Raw genomic sequence first — 20,898 nt, 5'->3', positions numbered from 1 at the left:
TTTGAGTGAAAATGTACATTTTTTGCACTCTCTGGGCAACTGACTCAGTGACTCAAAAAACCCGATTCATTTTGGTGAGTGACTCATTCAAGCTCGATTCAGTAAAAAGAATCAAACTTACCATCACTAGTCTGGACTCTTGGGGTAACTCTTGACTCTGCATTGATTTAGTTTAAAATCTCAAATCTCTCGTTCTGTCTTGTTTCTTCCCTTAAATTGCTAAGTTAAGGACCGTTATGTCATCCTCTGAACTGGAAATTGTTATTCATTTATTTCATCACTGTAATTAATTGTTCACATCTGTAAGAATAAAGTCGCTCCAATGTCCACAGTGTTGTTCATCCAGCTGCACTGGCTCCCTGTTGAACTCAGAATCAGACTCTTGAAGTGGACTCTGTCTTCATGAGTTCTTCCTGGGCAAGCATCAGCTTACATCATTAAACTGTTTCAGCCATACAGCCACAGCAGGTCCCTGAGCTCTTGTGATCAGGGTCTGCTTACTGTACATCGTACGAGGCTGAAAACTAAAGGAGACAGAGCTTTTACCACAGTGACCCCAGACTCTGGAACTCTCTCCTTCTGAGTCTGAGATCTGTGGACGCAGACGCAACCAAATGTCATGTTATTAGACTTGAATTTAGTAAACTTTGTTCTTTAATGCTCTGTTATTTTGTTGTGAAGCACTTTGTGATCCTTGTCTTGAAAGGTGCCACATAAATAAAATCTGACTTACTTACTTTTGTCATATGGTTGATCGATGGATCAGGTTTTTTGTTTTTTTTACAATATTGCACGTGTTAACATTTTTTATACGTAGGATTAAAATTAGTAAACAATACGGAAAAATTAAAATAAAGGCTGTGTAATTTTACTAAAGAATGATTCATCAGCTGTCAGAATTACACAGGGAGTGAATGATTTGTTGAGTTTGTTTGTTTCAGAGTCAGAGAGCCGTGTCTCTCTACAGTCTCGGGCTGGGCTGCCTCCAAATCACCTGCATCTTATCTGAGGCAATCACCGGAGGACTACTTCAGCCAGCTCTGACGGCTTCTCCTCGCCAGTCTGTAGGTCTCCTCCCAGTGTGACCAGCATTCGGCGTGGAAGCCTGTGGCCTGCCTGTCATCCTGCCTGACTGCCTCCCTCCCTAGGATTCCCTTTGATAGGTTTGTAGCTTGAACCTATTCGCTGGAACGTTAAGACAATATAATTACACTGCAAGCAAGACACAAGTAGGCAAACTTCTTCATGTTACTCGTGCACGGGAGAGAACCGGACAGGCACCGTTCCTTCGCTTGACTCCAGTAGCTCTCGTCCGTTCTCCCATACACTGTCCTTTTATTGAGGTTACATGAATATGCATAGGTTCATTAACATACGACGTCTACATACAAACAAAGAGTACCTTGCCTGTGTGTGTGTGTGTGTGTGTGTGTGTGTGTGTGTGTGTGTGTGTGTGTGTGTGTGTGTGTGTGTGTGTGTGTGTGTGTGTGTGTGTACTGCTGATCAAAGGGTCAAACATCCTTGGTCAGGAAGAGGGTAGCCTCCCCCTAGATGGTTCATCCTAGATAACACGGTGAGGAAGTCCTGCAGTTCATCTAAACAAAGAGCACTTAGACTAGAACAGACGCAACTACGTTAATCCTACCATAAAACAATAAGACACGGTATGACCTCTCATGCTCCCAAAGTGCTGTCTAATACACACAAAGTTTGCAGACTATCAAGGATCAAAACCTCTACCAATCTACAACTAATTACAAAACTCTAAGCATATATAAGTAAATATTTCTAAGCATAAATGACAATCAACAATACAAATCTAACATTTCCCCCCTTTTTGACCTTTATGCTTGAAAAGTTCCCAGGTATGAATACCTCATGTCTGACAGTTTCAATGCAAACCTTTTTATACTCAGCATATGTCAAATCACCCTAAATTACTGAAAGGTACACAGTTTAATAAATGTATTAGCAGTTACCCCATTCATTGAGCTCATCTCATGGCAAACTGCATCTTACGAGCAACCAAAGAAATTGTTAATTTAATAGTGAAACTAAGAAAGTAACATTTTCAAAAACATCTCAGCTTGGTGGTGCTTCCTCCGGGTGTGCACATCACATGTCTCTCTGCAGAGTGGTTTAAGCTCTGCAGGGCGTCATGAATGTCTCTTCCAGTTGTTTCCATCACTGTCCATAGGACCAGAGTCCAAATGTATGTAGAATAGACATTCAAACATACTAGTTGGTTTTGTGGTTCGTCAACATGGGTCTCAGCTATTTCCAAGCTGCAGACCTCTCAGCACTCTAGTTTTATGGCCTCTTATCAGCCCCCATCACCTGACTTCAGACCTTCGTCCTGTGAGGGGGATATTTATGACTCCTTAATTGTCCACGCTCTGCAGAAAAAGCTCTCTGTGGAAAGGGTGCTGGGTTCCGTCATCTTACTGCTGTTATGATCCCAGCAGCCTTCAGAGTGTCATCGTATGCACAGTATAGTGGCACAGCATTAGGTGATGTTCATAGGAAACTGCTGTCATCACCACCATAGCTTCTGGTTCCTGTGCTTTCACAGAATCATGATGTCATCCTCGAACTCCTTCTGCGCTGTCGATGGAGTTTTCATGTTCCAACGCTGCTGAAGGTTTAAGGCAGAGCACGTCGTACACCTTAGTCGTCTTCCTCAGCGTCAATATTGAATCTTTCATTTTATTTAAAATCTCCTGGAAACTCAGTAGCACAGCTCTCTGTGTGATGTCTGCTGTGCTGAAGATGATCTCTGATCCTCCTGAAGCCTCTCTCCTGGCCTCAGCTCCCATCTTGTGGACGATCCTCTCCTCTATTTTGCAGGCAGTTTCATGGTCCTTGCTGTGGCTCCAAGGTCTGATCTCATGATGGGCCCCAACCAGCTTGACCTTTGACCTCAACCACTGCCTGGCTGTCAGCTATGCCTGGAATGGTTCACGCTTCTCACTGGGCCTCTGAAGATTTCTCAGGAGATTACTGCTGCACCTGTATTTCCTTGCTAAGAAGAAAAACTTCTATTTGGAGAGCATGTCAACAATCATCAAACCACATTCTTTAGTTCAGTGAACTTCACTTATAGGCCATCAAAGCCTCATCTGAACATGGATGCACCACTTGCATAGGTTTAATATTTGTAAATAAAACGGCTAATCACACAAATCACTGCAACAATAATAGTAAACATTGTTTAATGTTAATCCTTGCACTCCACCTCTTGACGCATGGACATTCCCATGCGTCAACTCACCAAACCTGGATCCCTGTCTTAAAGAAAAAGAGTAGCTAGATCATGTCCCAGGCAACATCAGGGCATCTCCTCTGGAGTAGCTCCGTAACCCTGCAATAAAAGATGTTAGCGTGTGTTGCATATTAAGTTTGCTTAACACCTGGCTCTCCCAGGAGCCTGCATACACACCATCACGGCCTGGAAAGCAAAATCTGGAAGTGAAATCAAACTTCATACCTGTAAACAATTGTATCATAAGAGTAATAAGCATTCAACATCAGCAAGACAAGTGTCATGTGCAGGTTTTCTCAAATCAGTAAACTACAATTATTTTCATAAGTCGCCTTAGACATGGATCATCCCATGTACTCAGGCAACATTAATGTAATCGGTGACTGCTCTTAAGCAAAGTCACTCCACTTATATATTACTATGGGCTCAAAAGTGGCCAGCTAATGAGCCCATATCAAACTATCCCAGAAACACTGTATCTCTTATTTGTTTTACTCATGTCACTTGTCCGTTTCAGCTGAATCTTCCACAGCATTCTCAAAGAAACTAACATTAGCAATACACATTGACTGTAGTCAGACAGAGGTCAGACACAGGTCAACAGGTTCCAGAGGTGCCATAAAAACACCATAAAGTCAACCCTAGCTGTGGAAAGAAGTAACACCAGTTCTCAACACAGGAAATTTCACACATGTTATTCACATTATCAAAGTAACCTTCACATTTTCCCATCAACACAATGCAACAGCATCACCACTCATAACCTGTAAACACAGTTTTCCTCACACATAAACCCAGAAATCCTGTAGTAGGAAAAAACATCAACCAGTTGTCCTGGTATAAATCGCATCATCAATTCACATGAAGAACTGGCATGCTGTAAGAAAAGAAAATGCAAATATTAGCGCTTGCGCAGGCGTATGCATACTTTGTCACAGATATCTCTGTGAGCAACTCAAGCCTATGAATAACACACCTGATAAATGCACAGACACAGAAAATGGCATTTAAAAGGTTAAATCATCATGCAACCTCGAGTGTTGCTGTCATCTTTCTGCTCCTGTAAAAGGAAACACATGGGTTCATCTGCACCTTTGTCAGGTGGGGGTTAGCTTCACACAATCATGTTCAGTCAGTCAGTCAGATATTTTAAAATTCTTACTCATTCACTCAGTGGTTCCTTCTTTTGCTAATTGTGGAAATTATCATCGCATTCGTTTCCACGCTCAGCAAAACGACGTTATTTCAAATAGAAAAATAATTTAGACTGGATTTCCTCGTTGAATCCTTTTTGGGGGGGGACTCTCATTTCCTAATTGTCCCAAATAAGTGGCTTCCTCCTGAACCCATTTTAAATGTGGAGAAACTCACTTGCAACAATTTTCTTGACGACGTGTAACGCTTTTAATTCCCGACTTGCAGATCTGCTCAAAGAAAAGAAATTCACAAGCAAAAATCAGTGCTTGTTCAAAAATGAAAAATAAAAAATAACAGAGATTATCAAACCAAACTCTCAGTGCACTGTGAAAGTATCAAAATAAAAAGGCCTTGTTAAGTCATGACACAAGCTCCTCATCTCAGGAGGGTAAATCATACCATTAGCATGGTTTATCATACCATCATACTAATCGGCAGGCTCAACTTCACAACAAAAGAAAAATCATCAGCTAGATTCACTCCAAATCAACCATCAGCTGCACAACACACAACATAACCCTAATGTCATATTAGCTATGAGTTTAATCACCCGGTCTGTGCTCTTCACTCATTTAAGCCACAGATCTATTTTATTCAATTTTTCCTTTTTCCCTTCATCATAAAACATGTGACATGCTGTCATGCACTTATCAAAACAGTCTGTTCTGACGTATTCAGAGTTGTGTATCTAAATACAGGATTCACTCGCACATCAAAGCAGGAAACTCAGTGTTTTAGAGTCTCTACTCAACACACAACAAACTCCAACACATCTCATTCACTCGTGCTAGAATTCAATCACCTTTCATTAATCTAAAACCGATCAACTAATTTGCATATCAGCTATTAACCCACTAAGTTGACAGGACGACAGAAAAGCATGTTCAAAATAGTATCACAAAAGACAATTTCCCTCATACAGTAAATTACTTATGCTGCCTCAATCAAGCAGGAAGCTTCTCCCAATTTACCATTTTAACACTAAATTTATTGTCTGATCACTGATTTATCAAACCAGGATTTTTTTTTTTTTTTTTTTTTTTCCCACAAAAGTTAAATTGTTGTCCTGCAACTTGTAGAGTCAATTTTTTTCTTTAGGATAAATTCAGTATTTGATAACAAGTGTCTGCTAAATTGACACTATTGTAACACTGATGAAAGATAACAAGCTAATTTTCATTGCATGGGTTTGTGTTATTAGGCAGGTCTAATGCATGTCTGTGGAGCTGCATCTCCAGCAGAGCATGTTCTTAAAGCTGCCTTTCCTACACATTTCTCTGCTATTATTTAATCATTTCTTAACTAATGTGCTATGAGTCTTCATGAGTCATTTTGTGTTTGGAATTGTTAGTAGGGTTAATGCATGTTCTGCTTGTGTGTGTGTGATTTTGTATATGTTTCTATTTTCGCAATGTTTCAGACTCCGTCTCAATTTTCCAACTTAAGCAGTCAGTTTTCTTTTCCCCAGGTTTGCTAACCCAAATTTTGATTTCCCACATTAAATAATTCCTATGTGTTCTCACCTAGTCTTCTCACTCTGTTGTCCTCTCACTCTTTTGTCCTCTCCCTCTTCAACAGTCCCGGCAGTTCTCCTTCAGCTTTGTCCTGTCTAGTAGCTGAAGTGCTGCTGCTGCCTTCTTGGGCGACTTCTTAGCAGCTGCTGCCGGTTTCTTGGCTTTGGCTGCGGCGGGCTTCTTGGCTTTGCTCTCAGTAGCCTTGTTCATCTTGAAGGATCCGGAGGTCCTGGTGCCCTTGGTCTGCACCAGAGTGCCCTTCGCCACCAGGCTCTTGATGGCGGTCTTGACACGGGCCTTGTTCTTGTCCACATCGTAGCCTCCGGCAGCCAGAGCCTTCTTGAGAGCGGCCACAGACAGGCCGTTGCGCTCCTTGGAAGCGGCCACGGCTTTCACAATCAGCTCGCCCACGCTGAGGCCGACCTTCTTGGGCTTGGAAGTCATCGTCTTCTTCTTCTTGGCCTGAACCTCGGCGCAGGGCGTGTTTATGATGGAGCCTTTCCCACCACAGCGCTGGCACGTTGAACGCATCATGAAGGGTCCATTTCTTTCATGTCGCTAGCCGCATGTGGCTTGCCCGAGTCACTCAGTCCTTTTTGAGCATTTCGACATGCTGCCGCCGCAGAACCTGGCCTCAGATCCAGCAAGCTTAGCGCGCTGATCTCCAAAAAAGTCCCGAAAGCCAGAAAGACGTCAAATAAGTGTCTCGTGCTGAGAACTCAAACAAAAACTCTTCTTCACGCCGCCATCTTGCTCGCCCTTCCGTGGAATTCATCCAATCAGACAGGAAGATGGGTTTGCTTTCTTCTTCTGCTGCTGTTTATCCACATTGCTGCTGCTTGTTGGGACTTTTTTGCTCAGGACTTGATGCTGTCTCTTTATCATGTTATTGCTTTGGAGCTGCATTCCTTGTCTTCAGGGAGGGGTGAGAGCTTGCTTGCTTGTGAGGTTGAGAGACACATACACATTGCGCTTTAAATAAGTCAGCCAGAAACTTGGCCTGCATGTTTCCAATGATGTTAAACTATAACTTTCTTCCGACTGCTGCATGTGGAAAATTGATACAGGTCTGCTTTTCACCTGAAAGTGACAAACTAAAACATGTTCATTATTATCATCACTGCTTAATCAACACACATCTCTCTCTCTCTCTCTCTGTCTGTGTTTGTGTGAACAATCCTTTCTTAAAAGCAGAAAATGACATTGTAGTTGTTTTTCGGCTGATCAACACAAAACCTTTTTCCTATGATTATTTCTCTTCGTCTACAATGTAGTAATTTGTCTCTTTTTCACTCTTTTTTTTTTCTTCACAATAGCTGGTGGTCTGCAAAATCACCGCTCTCACTCACAATCAGAGGCAATCACTTTTGCACAGCACACAAAAACACTGTGATGTCAGACACATTCACACTCACTTTTACATCTGCATAAATAAACCATATGGATGGAGATATGTGCCATGGTGATCCATAAGCATGATCACCAGTTTATTTAATTATTTTTAATCCAACAAAACAAATAAACAAAAACATGATGCTGATGCTATGAACACTCTACACACGAGTCAAGGTGCAGAAAAACTGCTCATGGAAACGCTGCACACTCTCTGTTTCCCTCTCTTTGAGTAGTTCTCAGACAGCTCTTGATCTGATAATGTGTAGCTTGCTCATCAGCTCAAAAAACAAAAACAAAACTGCAACGCGACATCACACAGTAGTTGCATGCTCTGCCCACAGTGGCAAAGTCTTACACTTACATATTCAACTCAGCTTCTCCATCATGTACTTTTAGATGTTTCATACAGGGTTCAGCATATTAGTTGTTTTCACAGGTGTGCTCTACATCTCAACAATGGTTCATAATAAGGCGACAGTCTTCCACACAGGTCAAGTGCCTCTATGCACTTCATGAGTTTAAATATTTATCTATATCACTTCACCTCACATGTCATTGTACTGAATTTAAGCAACCACAAGCTTAATGTAGATTACTTTTAACAACTATCCACCTCAATTAAATCTATGGTCTGGCACACAGGCTGCTGTCGATCAGGGCAAGCTAAAGAATAAACATTGTGTCAGCAAGGGGTGGGGGGAAAGCCATTCACCAGAGCATATCTTAAGTGCTGCTGATGTGGGCTGGCCTTCTCCACAGCTCTCCAAGGCTGGTGTGTTTTCTGAAAACTTCTAACATTTGAATCTCTTCCATTTATAAGCCTGCGATTAACCGCACGGCTCAGGTCCGCGTGACCGCGCTCGCGTGAACCCACGCAGCTGTGGAGCCGTCGCTCTCTCTTTTTTTTACATAAATACTTTGTGCTGCCAGGAGCAAAGTCCAGCACAAACGTCTGTCTCCCTCCGACTCACTCTTGGTTGCTTAGAAACCCATGATAACAACAACAGTCGGTGTCACAGACCACATGTTCTGCTCCGCACACACAACAACAACAACAACGACGACGACAATGACAACAACACAAAATAGGCCTACTGTCCAGCACAATCTGGACCCCGCGGAACTTCTCAACACCCCACTGAGCGGTGGAGAACTCACTACAGTACCCCACACAGCGGTCTGTATTTCGCCCCACTAAGACGGCGAACCAAAAAAAGTTCGAACTGCGCAACTCTGCGACTTAATGCTTCTGTACAAAAAACCCCACTGAGCGGCCTTGTACATCGCCCCACTTAGACGGCGAATTTTAGCCCCACTGAGCGGCCACGGACAACGCCCCACTGAGCGGCGAAGACGTAATTTTAGCCCCACTAAGCGGCCACGGACAACGCCCCACTGAGCGGCGAAGACGTACAGTTATAGAGTTGGACTCTAAAGTTACTCGGTGTTGCTTAGCGTGTAATATCAGCCTCGAATCCCGCCAATCGCCATTCATCGAGGAGAAAAGACATACAGCGAATCCACAGGAACTTCCTGGCTGACGTCAGTCTTTCAGCGTGTCCCTCCTCCCCTCGGTGAATGCGATTCCAGGGCTCCGGCATCGAAGGACCAATTAATGATAGGTTTGTAGCTTGAACCTATTCGCTGGAACGTTAAGACAATATAATTACACTGCAAGCAAGACACAAGTAGGCAACCTTCTTCATGTTACTCGTGCACGGGAGAGAACCGGACAACCGCTTGACTCCAGTTGGTCTCGTCCGTTCTCCCGTATCACTGTCCTTTTATTGAGGTTACATGAATATGCATAAGTTCATTAACATATGACGTCTACATACACAAAGAGTACCTTGCCTGTGTGTGTGTGTGTGTGTGTGTGTGTGTGTGTGTGTGTGTGTGTGTGTGTGTGTGTGTGTGTACTGCTGATCAAAGGGTCAAACATCCTTGGTCAGGAAGAGGGTAGCCTCCCCCTCACCCTAGATGGTTCATCCTAGATAACACGGTGAGGAAGTCCTGCAGTTCATCTAAACAAAGAGCACTTAGACTAGAACAGACGCAACTACGTTAATCCTACCATAAAACAATAAGACACGGTATGACCTCTCATGCTCCCAAAGTGCTGTCTAATACACACAAAGTTTGCAGACTATCAAGGATCAAAACCTCTACCAATCTACAACTAATTACAAAACTCTAAGCATATATAAGTAAATATTTCTAAGCATAAATGACAATCAACAATACAAATCTAACACATGTTTTTGATGAGGAGGATTTCTGTGGCTTCTGTTGTGATGAAGGACAGCTGTCAGTCATCCAGTGTTCAACTCTCAGGACTATAAACTCTCCCAGAGCACTGGAGCATGGTGCTGCTGATGCAAAGTGCCTCTCTATGGAAATCATCTGACTCACACAATGAAATCCTTTCTGCTTTTTCTGTCTGAATTAATGATGTCTTTTCTGTTTTTGCTTAGTTTCCTATTAATTGATATTAAAAATTAATCAAAATTTAATTTGCAGTTTATGGATTACAGTTACAGTTAATGTGTAACCTGCCCCTTACCCTGGGACAGCTGGGTAAAGCTCCAGCCTCTCCAGAATCCTGTCAGATAAGATCACAGATTGAAATAGAAAGTGTGACATCATCAATATTTTTTATAACTTTCATTTGATGCTTTTTTTATATATAAATTTGTTGTCCCAACAGCTAATTTAGGAAATTATATCGGTGACTCATAACTGAATGATCAGTCATTCAGTGTTTAACAGAACGGCTTATTCATTTATTAATGTCAATAGTAAATGATCAACTGTAATGAATATTATCCGTAGTGTCCATCTTAACACAAGGTCACTCTTCTGAAAAGAAAAACAAATCATCATCAAGAGAACTAAAACCATGAATAACAATAATCAAGAAATATAAATTAAACACAGAACACTTGGTCACAGACCAATGAAAGCTATTTTGATTGAAAACATATATTATGTTGTTTAATTTATAATGACGCAGAGTTGGTAAAAGAGGAAGAATTTATAGATTATCTGGGATGAAGAATAGTTGAGTTCTTTAAAATAAATAACACAAAAACATCTGCCTTCATTGAATGAAAGCATTGAATTAATACAAATATTTATATTTTTATTGAGATTCATAAAAAGCTTTATTACTTAAAGAAGTACAACAAATCAGACTGCTTATGTAATGGAGTTATTTCTAGGAAAACGTCTGTCAGAAGATTGATCCACAGAGGGAAAAGTAGTCATATGCTATGAGATGATGAATTAATGACGTTTGAAGCAAATGCTTAAATTTACAACACGTGTTCTTTGGTCAACCCAGGTAACTGTTGGTATGACAATATATAAAGTATGGATATATTATAATGAGGCTGTTATTACACATTATGTTGAAAACAGCAAAGCTTTTGGAGAATTTCACCAGCCATTTGTACAGTACTGCACTTAAAACAACACAGAAGAGCTACTGATTGAAGGTGTCAAACTTGGATCAGTCTGACGATGCTGTTTATCAGGAATGATTCAATCCATCATAGTATTGAGCAGATATATCAGTTTGTTCTTCAGAATATTCTTATTCCAAAATATTTTCTATTATTTAAATGTTTTGTTTTATGGTTCATTGATGGATTCACATGTTTATCATAATATTTAGTAAGAATATATCTGGATTAATTAAAAATATGAATTAACGAGGTCACAGGTTCATCCTGTAGAGTAGCTGAGCTTAGTCTCAGAGAGTGAGGAGCTCAGACATGTGGAGGTACAGTCACTGCTCTTTGCTTCAAAGGACTTCTTATAAAACACAAACAGACACAATCAGTATCTTTTAAACGAGGCTGTTATCTCTGACAGCACTACCTATAACACCTCTTTCTGTAGCTATGATCACAACCATGTGACATGTAACAGCGGGGCAGATCAAGCATCGTTGTTCACTGCTGTTGATGTTTTTTTAATCACGAATTACAAACAATTACACAACTGAATTCCAGCTTTATTCAAATGAATAAAATTAAGTAATAAAACCCATCATGATAGAATCTCTGTTATCATCACGGACACTTTAAGTTCAAGAACATGTACCTGGATAAAAGCTGCTGTTGGAGGTAAAATCCTCAGACTGAACTTGGGACCTTCACATTTCTAATTCTTACAGAATTTAATGAGCAGAAACAAACAACTGATTGTTTAGAATTTATGATTGTTCAGCACTTTTCTGCACCTTACTGAGTGCTTACATTTGAGTCTTTCATGCTACTCTGTATACAAATCTGTACATCTGTGTCCATAACAGAGAGAGCCAAAATGGGTATGTTTGATTTGCCTTCTGTGGCGGAGGTGTGGTCCTTGGCTCATCTGCAGGGGAGGAGTGGTACAGTGAGCTCAAGGGGGCGGTACCGGGAGGCAGGTGAGCCACAGGTGGTGGCGACTGACTGATGACGCTGTCTCTTTCTGTTTCTCTATATAGTGAAGACAGAGTCGAGCGGGGACGGGGAGAGCTGGACTGGAACAGACTGTGTTCCTTGAGTTCATAACTGTCAGTAAAACGCAATAATAGTGAGCACAATCATCGTGTGTGTTGTGTACTTTTACACCTTTCTAACAATCCTATTTATGTGAAGTTGGGATAAGGTTCCAAGAAACTTAAAACCTCTGTGAAGTGTGAGTGAGGTCAAAGGTCATGAAGCTCAAGTGTCAGCATTATAAGTTAGCTTTTTAGGAGTTTCACCATTTTTCTGTTGGTAACAGAACACGTCATTACCTTCATCTACTCCAGGATTGGTTGTAAATCTGAGGGTGATGGAGACCAATAAACTTCTTTTGATGAAATAATACACACTATGTTTGTTGACTCCAGAAACACCAACAGTGACATCTGGAGGAGGTTCCCCACATGTTTTGTTTTTTGTTTTTTTTGTAATGTGGGTTACACGTGTGGCATGCCACTATACTGTGGAGAACAACAGTCACTTATGGGGAAAAACGCTCGTCCCAAACGAGTTTAAAGGCATTTGAGTCTCAAAAAGTGGTTTTAGTGTCAGGGTTACAGTTAGGTTATAGTTAGGCATTCACTTTTGATGGTTAAGGTTATAGTAAGCAGTTAGGAAAAGCATTATGTCAATTAGATATCCTCACTAAGATATGAAAGCCAGTGTATTTCTTTGAGTGTGTGTACTCAGTCAACTGTATCAGTCTCTGCACTTGAGAGAGGTTTTTGTATGATGGTTTTTCACTGTGTGAACACATACTGGCTGTTAATGTAGTGCTGACTCTGACAGTAATAAACTGCTGCATCTTCAGCCTGGACTCCACTGATGGTCAGAGTGAAGTCAGAGTTTGATCCACTGCCTGTAAAACGAGCTGGAATCCCTGATTCTCGACTGCTAGCAGAGTGAATGAGACGTTTAGGAACTCCTCCATCTTTCTGTTGGTACCAGGATAACCAATTACTATAAATATTCTGACTGGTCCTACACTTGATGCTCACAGTTCCTCCCACAGCAGAGCTCACTGCTCCAGGCTGAGTCACTGTGATCTGTCCTCTGGACTCTGAGGACACAGAGACAAAAACATAAAGCAGCTTCATGGTTTTGTGGGCTTCATTTCAGAGGGACAGATGTTGATAGAGGAGAGGAGTTTGATTCTCTGGACTTTACCTGTGAAGCAGCAGCAGAGGAGAGTCCAGATGAGGACGCAGATCAAAGTCATGTTTTTGATGAGGAGGATTTCTGTGGCTTCTGTTGTGATGAAGGACAGCTGTCAGTCATCCAGTGTTCAACTCTCAGGACTATAAACTCTCCCAGAGCACTGGAGCATGGTGCTGCTGATGCAAAGTGCCTCTCTATGGAAATCATGGAAATGCCCTTGTCCATTATAAAAGGTTTACTCTGTGTTCAAGAATCAGTGATTTGGTATTTCTGTCTGCTTTAATTTCATCTTTTTTTCCTCTTTCTCTTTTTAATTAATCCATTGAGTTATTCATAAAATCAGCAATTTGTGTTTTGTTGATTATTTTTAAAAGCATTTTTTTAAAGTTTTACATTGTGCATCTTATGCTGAGCAAGCTTTGGTTGTGAGGATTGGGCAGGCTATTCTGTGAAGTACTTAAAATCTGGTAATACAGTTGGTAAATATTTGCACGAAGAAAGTCATCATTTCTTCATCGTGCTCTGTACTACACTATAAAGATTACAGCATAAAAACATAAGCAGCACATCGTCAGAACTTATACTGAATCTTTGCACCAGACCATGTGTGTTACTCATGGCCATTGATCAGTGGCTGTTGATTAATGGTTATGAGAATTTGCATATTAATGATCAAGGAACTGACCTCCCAGCCCATTGTTCCTTCAGTGGGCTGGTTTCAGTCATTATGCAAATGTCCTGTTTCTAAGGTTGGAGAAACCTGCAGTCAGCTGAGACTGAAGAAGTCACCTGGATGAGTGACGAAACGTTTCTCCCCCTGAAAACGCTGCGTCCAGATGAACAGAATCAACCTTGTGGGTTTTACTTACCTGGATGATTGAGCGTGCATCAAGACACCATGTGCGTTAGTGCCTAATTATGAATAATATTACTCAGATATTGATCAGTGACAAACACAAAAGGCCACAGTTTCAAATATTTTAGACTCTCTGACTGGTGAGAGTAAAATGCTGAACATTTGTCTCAATGCTAGATAGAAAGCACTCAGGCATAGGATTTAGTGTTTATATGAATGTCTGTGGATGAGGCATGTTTTATGAGAGCTTTGTCTATGTTTATATGTCTGGTTGGGTCTTAGACTCCATCTCACCGCCCCCCCACACACACCCGTCTGGGGCTCTCCCCAGCTTGTTTCTAGGAGGGAGGCGGCTGTCCCTCCAGTGGTCCTGCTTGGGCTCTTGTGCTCTGGGGGAAATCTGGATGTCTGGGTCCTGGATGTCCTCCGTGCTTGCTCCATGTCCTGGGGGGCAGTGCTATGGTTCCCCACAATTACTATTAGATAGTTACATGGAGAAACCTTTTGGAAACAAGCGCACTCACGCACACAGGTGTGCACAGACACTCACCGTCTTCCTTGGATGCTGCCTCTAAGCATATCGTCTGCTGTCGGTCTTTTGTGCTGCTCAGTAGCATTCAGTCTTTATTATTTACTCTTACTTATGCTCATCTAGGTTGTTGCTGTGGTCTCCCTACTGTGTTGTTCTCTTTTTGCTTGTTTTCTTCTTTTTCTTCCAGCAGGTGATCTCATGGGTTTTCATTGTCTTTTCTCACTGTCCCTCTTCCCCTCTGTTTTTCTTTCCCTCTCCTTTTCTTAAACTTCTCTTATCTGTCTTTGTCTTTACGATCCCCCGGTTATATCTGTTCCAATTGTAATCATTTAAAAAAATAAAAAAATAAAAAAATAATGAAGATCAATCAAGTGGACCAGTATGGCACTGATTCACTTGAGAAAATAAATCTGTTGAGAATTTTTCTTGGCCTTCAGACAATAATTCTGATTGCTTCAGTGCCGAACGGGACAGGACAAAAAAATGTGATCGTCCAAAAGCTCATGGATTGAACTGTATTTAAACTAACATTGTATGATGGTATTTGAAGAAGTCACATCAGCTGAGTCATGGCTGCTGTGCAAACAGTGAATGATTTAGTTGAGTTTGTTTGTTTCAGAGTCAGAGAGCCGTGTCTCTCTACAGTCAGAGGTTTTTGTACGGCGCCTCAATGAGTTTGTATCACTGTGGTACACGTTCGGTGGAGGAACCAGACTGGATGTTGGACGTAAGTTTATTCTGGTTTACTATCAAATACTGTCTTTTTATTAAAGTGCATTTAACAATTTCTCTTCTGATTTTAAGAGAAAAGCACGTAGCTTTACAATAAGTTTGATGCTGGAATTTTTTATCATCCTCTTGTGTCGTGGAGGATAATTCAGATCTGCTCTGTCAAAATATTATGTCTACATTTCAGTCAAATTAAAACTGAAAAAAAAAAATCTAACAATAATATAAAGAAGAAAAACTTTCAAGTATTGTTTGAAATTACTTTGAGTTTGTGTGAATTTTAAAAATTGTTTTAGATATACATGAAGAGCATTTCGTTTCGCTGAATTAATTAATTAATTCTATTTATTTGTTTCCAGTTAATATTAATGTCAGTCATGTACAATATTGATGATTTTAAACTTGTTTTGTAAATGTTTCCACATCTGCTTCTTTTATTTCCAGTGTAGTTTGAACATATTTCAGCTCAAACTGTGTGATGATTCTCTCTGTGCTGATATGCATGAGAGGTTTCTTAAAGGGAAGTGAAACAATGTGTGAGTGAATGACTGGTGGAGCAGAAAAAACACCTGACAGAAACTTCTTAACGGAGAAAATCAGCTCTTACAGTAAAGGTGTCCGACTGTCTGTGGTTTGATTGACAGCTGTGTGCTCCCTGTGCTCTAAGCTGATTGGTGTCTCCTAGGTGATGCCCGTCCCGTCCTGACAGTGTTGCCCCCCTCCAGTGAGGAGCTACAGCAGGGGACTGCAACAATCACATGTCTGGCCAACAAGGGCTTCCCCTCAGACTGGAGTCTGTCCTGGAAGGTGGATGGCAGTGGCAGCATCAGCTGGGAGGAGAGCAGGAGCCCCGTGGTGCTGCAGAACGACGGCCTCTACAGCTGGAGCAGCACCCTGAGGCTCCCTGCAGACCGCTGGATGAAGGTGGGCTCTGTGACCTGTGAGGCCACCCAGGGCTGCCAGGCTCTGGTCTCAGAGCCACTGATGAGAGACCAGTGTCCCCAGTCCTGACCTGACTCAACCTGATACTGGTTTAATGCTCTCATTCTCAACTCTGTAACTGTCTCTCCATCTTTCTTTTTTAAGAACAAATAAAGACTAAAACTGTTATTTTCTTTCTCATAATGACAACATTCATGTTTTAGGTAATAAAGATGTTTTGCAAAGTGAATTTTGGTTGAATCAGACATTTAATTTTATTCAAATCTACAAACCTGCACTTGATGAATATATGTTTCATTTAGAAGAATTCAGACCAACTCTGCACTCCAACATGATGTCTTTATTTTACACTGGTAAACTAAAACACAGGCTGAAAGAACCATTAAGGAGATCTGCATTTTGGCAAAAGCTGAAAAAGGAGTTTTAAAGTTGTTCAGGTTATTTTTATGTTTATTTAAATGTGTGTGGTAGGTTGTTGGTGGTGTTGCTCACCTGTACCAGACAAACTGGTTCATGAAGCAATGCTGGGACCTGGTTACCATGGAAACAGTCTCACCAGACTACAAAGCAAGTCTAAAGAAGAAAGAGTCTTTAGTGTCTCTAATGAGCTGTTTGTTCTGAGGAGAACTCACAGACAGGAGAGTCAACGAATGCAAGGAGTGATTAGAAAGAATCTGAAGTACAAAGTTTTAATTTCACTGACGAACACGGAGAAGATTAAATGAATGATGACATGAACAAACTATGAAAAAACACCTTCAGTTCAATAACAGCTTTTTCACTCATGTTCATGTTTGATGATATGTTTACACTTAAATTCACAGGTGTGTTGTTTTTATTTTGAGCCTCACTGATCAGGAACATTTTCAGATTTTTGGATTCAGATTATTTTATCTTGATATAGATTCAGTGTTTGCTCTAAGGTCAAAGGTCATGAACAAGACTTATCTTGGTATCTGTTAATGGCCCACGTTTGTTCTTTAGTTAAATATATATTTGAAAGTTGAACACAACATACATGCGATGTAGGACACAAATTTGTGATGAATCACTTCATTTTGTGTGTGTGTGTGTGTGTGTGTGTGTGTGTGTGTGTGTGTGTGTGTGTGTGTGTGTGTGTGTGTGTGTGTGTGTGTGTGTGTGTGTGTGTGTGTGTCCTCAGTGAACTGTATCAGTCTCTGCAGTATCTTCCAGCTGCAGCAGTCACTTCAGTTTCTGTTCAGTCTGACTGAGGGAGGTTTTTGTACGACTGTTTTTCACTGTGTGAACACATACTGACTGTTAGGAAAGTGAAAACTCTGACAGTAATAAACTGCTGCATCTTCAGCCTGGACTCCACTGATGGTCAGAGTGAAGTCAGAGTTTGATCCACTGCCTGTAAAACGAGCTGTAATCCCTGATACTCGAATGCTAGTAGAGTGAATGAGCAGTTTAGGAACTCCTCCATCTTTCTTTTGGTACCAGTGTAAACGGTGATTGTTGTTCCAAACAAAAACATTCTGACTGGTCCTACACTTGATGCTCACAGATCCTCCCACAGCAGAGCTCACTGCTCCAGGCTGAGTCACTGTATATTGTCCTCTGGACTCTGAGGACACAGAGACAAAAACATAAAGCAGCTTCATGGTTTTGTGGGCTTCATTTCAGAGGGACAGATGTTGATAGAGGAGAGGAGTTTGATTCTCTGGACTTTACCTGTGAAGCAGCAGCAGAGGAGAGTCCAGATGAGGACGCAGATCAAAGTCATGTTTTTGATGAGGAGGATTTCTGTGGCTTCTGTTGTGATGAAGGACAGCTGTCAGTCATCCAGTGTTCAACTCTCAGGACTATAAACTCTCCCAGAGCACTGGAGCATGGTGCTGCTGATGCAAAGTGCCTTTCTATGGAAATCATCTGACTGACTCACACAGGGACTTGGATCTATCAGCTCACATGTTATTGAATATAAGTATTTTTTGAAGAATGGTTTGGGGTTGAACTTAACTTAACCTGGACAGATTTGTGCCCAGTGAAATGAAAGTCCTTTGCACCATTTAATCACATTTAAATCGTGTGTCTGGACTAGTGATGTGCGAATCATGAACGAATCGTTCAATACTCGAGAATCACTTTACTGCCTCGTGAATCATGATTCACAACCCCAACTGACTCACTGACTCATCCCTGTTGCTGTTTGCAAACTAATTTCATTAGTAGAAATATATCTAGCTTATAATTAAAATTGTGGGAAAAAAACAACAGCCAGTTATGGTTTAGGGCCCGGATGGCTTAGGGATAGAAGCTCCTCTTGAGTCTCTCTGGCCTTGCCTGGATGATGCAGAACCTTCTTCCAGATTGCAGAAGTTGGAACAGTTTGTTGCCAGGATGGGACGGGTCCTTCAGTATCTGTGCTGCTCTAGTCCGGCATCTCCTGGTGTAGGTGTCCTGAAGCGAGGGGAGAGCAATCCTGCAGCAGCGTTCTGCTGTACGGATCACTCTCTGGAGAGCTTTTTGGTCCTTCACACAGCTGTTCCCAAACCACGATGTGATGTTCTGTGTGAGGATGCTCTCCATAGCTATTTGACACTAATAAAATACTAATAAAATAAAATAAAAATAAATAAAATAAATGTTCCCTTTAGAAATCTTAATTTTTTTTGCTCTTTTTTGCTCTATAAAAATAGTTGTTTTTCTTTTCCAGTCACTCATCTTAGCAGTAGGATTTACATGAAAAGAGAAACAAATTAAGTTTGAGTGAAAATGTACATTTTTTGCACTCTTTGGGCAACTGACTCAGTGACTCAAAAAACCCGATTCATTTTGGTGAGTGACTCATTCAAGCTCGATTCGGTAAAAAGAATCAAATTTACCATCACTAGTCTGGACTCTTGGGGTAACTCTTGACTCTGCATTGATTTAGTTTAAAATCTCAAATCTCTCGTTCTGTCTTGTTTCTTCCCTTAAATTGCTAAGTTAAGGGCCGTTATGTCATCCTCTGAACTGGAAATTGTTATTCATTTGTTTCATCACTGTAATTAATTGTTCACTTCTGTAAGAATAAAGTCGCTCCAATGTCCACAGTGTTGTTCATCCAGCTGCACTGGCTCCCTGTTTAACTCAGAATCAGACTCTTGAAGTGGACTCTGTCTTCATGAGTTCTTCCTGGGCAAGCAGCAGCTTACATCATTAAACTGTTTCAACCATACAGCCACAGCAGGTCCCTGAGCTCTTGTGATCAGGGTCTGCTTACTGTACATCGTACGAGGCTGAAAACTAAAGGAGACAGAGCTTTTACCACAGTGACCCCAGACTCTGGAACTCTCTCCTTCTGAGTCTGAGATCTGTGGACGCAGACGCAACCAAATGTCATGTTATTAGACTTGAATTTAGTAAACTTTGTTCTTTAATGCTCTGTTATTTTGTTGTGAAGCACTTTGTGATCCTTGTCTTGAAAGGTGCCACATAAATAAAATCTGACTTACTTACTTTTGTCATATGGTTGATCGATGGATCAGGTTTTTTGTTTTTTTTACAATATTGCACGTGTTAACATTTTTTATACGTAGGATTAAAATTAGTAAACAATACGGAAAAATTAAAATAAAGGCTGTGTAATTTTACTAAAGAATGATTCATCAGCTGTCAGAATTACACAGGGAGTGAATGATTTGTTGAGTTTGTTTGTTTCAGAGTCAGAGAGCCGTGTCTCTCTACAGTCAGAGGTTTTTCTACAGCGACTCAGTGAGTTTGTATCACTGTGGTGGACTTTTGGTGGAGGAACCAGACTGAATGTTGGATGCAAGTTTATACCTTTTGTTTGCTTCAATTGTTGACTGTTGGGTGAGAGAAAAACATCAAAACTTTATTTTGTTGTTTTTCCTGATATATCAAGGAGGCTGACAGAAATTTGCGTCTAAATTTATGTTTGAAATTTTTACCTACTTCCTGTCAATAAAACAGTTCCTTCAATGATTTTTTCTCAATGTTCTTCATAGTAAGTTGTGGATAAACACAACTTTACTTGAATAAAAATTCTTCAAATAAAATTAAACAGACTAAACTTAAAGACATATTCAGATTAAAGTTAAATGTATAGTAAATATCTCTGTTTATCAAGTAAATAGTTTTAGTGATTAATTATTTTTCTAAACTCATGTAACACTTAAAATCATGTGTGTGTTGCATTTTTGTGACTTTGACACTGGTTTGTAAAATGTTGCACTTATTGCTTCTGTATGTGGTTTGGACATATTTCACTGCTGTTATTTCTGTGCTGAGAGGTTTCTTAAAGGGAAGTGAAACAATGTGTGAGTGACTGTTGGAGCAGAAAAACATCTGACAGAAACTACCTGTTACCCGTTCTCTAAGCTGATTGGTGTCTCCTAGGTGATGTCTGTCCCACCCTGACAGTGCTCGAGTAAGGAGCTGGAGCAGGGGAATGCCACACTCACATGTCTGGCCAACAAGGGCTTTCCCTCAGGCTGGAGTCTGTCCTGGATCGTTGACGGCCGCAGATGCAGCGGCATTGGTTGGGAAGTGAGCAGGAGCCCCGGGGCGCTGCAGACAGACAGGCTCTACAGCTGGAGCAGCACCCTGATGCTGCCTGCAGAGCAGTGGGAGAAGGTGGGCTCTGTGACCTGTGAGGCCACGAGGGGCTCCGATACTCCACTCTCAACTTTCCCACATTCCCAAATAACATGCATAAATGTCCCTGGATCTGAGCTACATTTCCAGCATATATTATTGGGACTGATTCCCATTCTATAAAGTTTAGAAGGAGTGAAGTACCATGCATCTATTAATTTGTACTGAGTAAATTT

General features: G+C 41.0%; 1 long non-coding RNA gene and 2 pseudogenes across 4 annotated transcripts in view; 2 read left to right on the top strand and 1 right to left on the bottom strand.

Moving 5' to 3' along the window:
* The first annotated feature begins 394 nt into the window (after positions 1 to 394).
* LOC145423576 (uncharacterized) overlaps positions 395 to 20,898 on the top strand; it is a 43,056-nt gene continuing 22,552 nt past the window's right edge. The window contains exon 1 of the long non-coding RNA XR_013904625.1: positions 395 to 1,439. This is a non-coding gene — a long non-coding RNA (uncharacterized LOC145423576). The remainder of the gene's footprint in view (positions 1,440 to 20,898) is intronic.
* LOC145423567 (histone H1 pseudogene) lies at positions 2,835 to 9,625 on the bottom strand (annotated as a pseudogene). Of its 2 annotated transcripts, none has more exons than XR_013904613.1 (2): positions 8,810 to 9,625; positions 2,835 to 3,022 (listed from the first exon to the last, which is right to left on the bottom strand). The product of XR_013904613.1 is annotated as a histone H1 pseudogene, transcript variant X2 (transcript). The 2 variants fall into 2 exon arrangements; XR_013904612.1 differs by lacking the exon at positions 8,810 to 9,625 and adding an exon at positions 5,983 to 6,819.
* Positions 11,698 to 16,328, top strand: LOC145423702 (Ig kappa-b4 chain C region pseudogene; annotated as a pseudogene). The gene is made up of 3 exons (XR_013904756.1): positions 11,698 to 11,800; positions 15,048 to 15,155; positions 15,843 to 16,328. The product of XR_013904756.1 is annotated as an Ig kappa-b4 chain C region pseudogene (transcript).

This window comes from Astatotilapia calliptera, chromosome 22 (assembly GCF_964374335.1).
Source record: "Astatotilapia calliptera chromosome 22, fAstCal68.1, whole genome shotgun sequence".
In the NCBI taxonomy this organism is placed as follows: domain Eukaryota; kingdom Metazoa; phylum Chordata; class Actinopteri; order Cichliformes; family Cichlidae; genus Astatotilapia; species Astatotilapia calliptera.
Note: the sequence above shows the minus strand (reverse complement) of the source record. Positions and strands in the feature narration are given on the sequence as shown.